The sequence below is a fragment of the Arachis ipaensis genome, chromosome B7 (assembly GCF_059453495.1).
Source record: "Arachis ipaensis isolate K30076 ecotype BB chromosome B7, ASM5945349v1, whole genome shotgun sequence".
Lineage (NCBI taxonomy): Eukaryota > Viridiplantae > Streptophyta > Magnoliopsida > Fabales > Fabaceae > Arachis > Arachis ipaensis.
In genome coordinates this window covers 25,579,381-25,581,721 of record NC_142442.1, presented here as the reverse complement: position 1 = coordinate 25,581,721, position 2,341 = coordinate 25,579,381, and the positions used below count along the sequence as shown (strand labels likewise).

The following is a 2,341-nucleotide window of genomic DNA, read 5'->3' as shown; positions in this document are numbered from 1 at the left end:
TTTCTCGATACTGCTGATGCAGGAGCACATTCGAGGCATGAAAGGTTGAGAAAGTTTTCTCCAACATATCATGATCAGTTATCTTTTCCCCACATAATTTCATTCGTGAGGTGATTCGAAACATTGCAGAATTATATTCATTTATGGATTTAAAATCTTGTAAACGCAAGTGCGTCCATTCATATCGGGCTTGAGGAAGTATCACCGTTTTCTGATGATTATACCTTTCTTCAAGGTCTTTCCAAAGATCTGTAGGATCTTTTAATGTGAGATATTCATTTTTCAATCATTCGTCAAGATGGCGACGAAGAAAAATCATGGCTTTGGCTTTATCCTTCTGGAATGCATTATTTTCAGCCTTAATGGTATCTCCAAGATCCATTGAATCAAGATGAATTTCAGCATCTAGTATCCATGATAAATAATTGTTTCCAGATATATCAAGAGCATTTAATTCAAGATGAGAGAGTTTTGACATAATAAAAATTTGTTACATGAGTCTTCCTAAAAATTTGATCAGAGTCTCGTGCTGATAACGTGTTGTAAAATAACTAAATAAATAAGGAAGATGTAAATATAAAATAGAGAAATATAAACTTGCTCTTATCTCACTATAATATAAGTAGCTTATCTGTTTACTAATATTATAAATATTGTAGTTTGAAATTACAGAGGAATAAAAGAGAGAAAATTTATTAACAGGGTATAAAAAAAAAGAATATTATAGAGAAAAAAAAATATTTTATTGTTCTTGTGTATTCCTTCTATATCAAGTCATACCTATTTATAGGTGTACAAAAGCATTGATATTTGCTTTCATTAATTTCATTTCATATTGAAAAACTAAGTTCTCATCCTGGGAATAGAGAATCGCCCGTTAGATAGGCATCCACTCCACGTCACAAGGGTTATCTTAACAAATAGATATATAAATAGATAGATATTAATAAAATGAGTTTTTGTTCTTTTGTTTTGGGCCTTCCAAAGATTAGTGATTTAGTGCGTAAAGCAAGTAGTGGTTATTCCGGCTTGTGATGGAGGCCATAGCCCAAAAGCAAGTGTAAAGAGGGCACGGGCTCCACGCACACTCTCCCTATAAATTCCGAACTAGTATGTTTGTTCCCCATTGCTGCGAAAAGAAGAGATCGGAAGCCCTGGTTCGTTCCATCTTTTTAATCAAAGGAATCACAGTTGAGGGCCAAGACAACCTCGTACTCTCTCTCTCTCTCTCTCTCTACTGTGTTCCTTTGGTTAACCAGATGTACTGAATCATCATCATCTTTATTCATCGGCTTTTCGGAACCCTAACATGAAGAATTGAAGGTTATGTTCCAATCATTCTTATTATATGCTCGAAGTATGCATTTGAGAACATTTAGAACTTTTGTGAATTAGGTTTTAGAGGAAAGAAAATATTTTTAATATTAAATTTTAAATTTTGTACACTGCTAATCTTTCCTTTGGTTTTGATGTCAGCTCGAAAACAACCGAATCGAGGAGTAAGTTTGTGGTCCTCGGATAAAACAGAGGTTGTTGGCTGAAGATCGAGTTTGAGGATGTGGCGCCAGTGGCGGACAGGGTTAGTGGTGGAACTGGAATCTGACGAACAGGGTTTTGGACTTTTGGTTTTAGGAACTACCAGATTTTAGATGGATCACCGGTGGTCCAGAACAAGACAGGACCATAATATACAACGTGTACATTATAATACTATTTCCTTTCATTATCAAATATCAAGTACCAATCCGGCTAAAATTTTTATATATGATTAATTTTAATGTGAAATACAAAAGTATTTGATTATTTTAGTGTTTTACATAATTGTGATAATAGAATGATATTTTGCAATAAAAAATATTATTTTAATTATTAAAACACAAAACATCGTCGACGTTTTGATAAAACACAAGACGTCAATGACGTTTTGTAAATAACCATAGCAGTATTTAATACATAATTTGGTGAGTTGAAACTTATTTTGGTCCTAGAATTTTCGATCGGCCTCAATTTCGACCATTTAACTTTTGTCATGTCATTCACTCATCACATATCCATTCTAGCAAGTTGGGTGCCACGTGGATACACATTCTGTCAATTTAACGTGTTATATCAGATCTCCGTAAATGAAGATAGCTACATGTGCAAACGTATGTCACAATCTAATATTTGAGGGTGTTAATTGGATAACTATAAATTTAAAAGTCGAAATTGAAACAGGTCGAAAATTTCAGGAATCAAAATGATTACAACTCATAATTTGGTCATCATGAAGGATTTCACACTTAGTAATACAATATAAAAAAAAAAGTTCTACCAAAGTGATAATAATGCAAACTTAAAA

The 2,341-nt window shown here is 33.1% G+C and overlaps 1 long non-coding RNA gene across 1 annotated transcript; it reads left to right on the top strand.

Moving 5' to 3' along the window:
- The first annotated feature begins 865 nt into the window (after positions 1-865).
- Positions 866-1,803, top strand: LOC107608302 (uncharacterized). Its single transcript, XR_001612799.3, has 2 exons — positions 866-1,323; positions 1,477-1,803. It is a non-coding gene; the product is annotated as an uncharacterized LOC107608302 (long non-coding RNA).
- Positions 1,804-2,341: the final 538 nt, after the last annotated feature.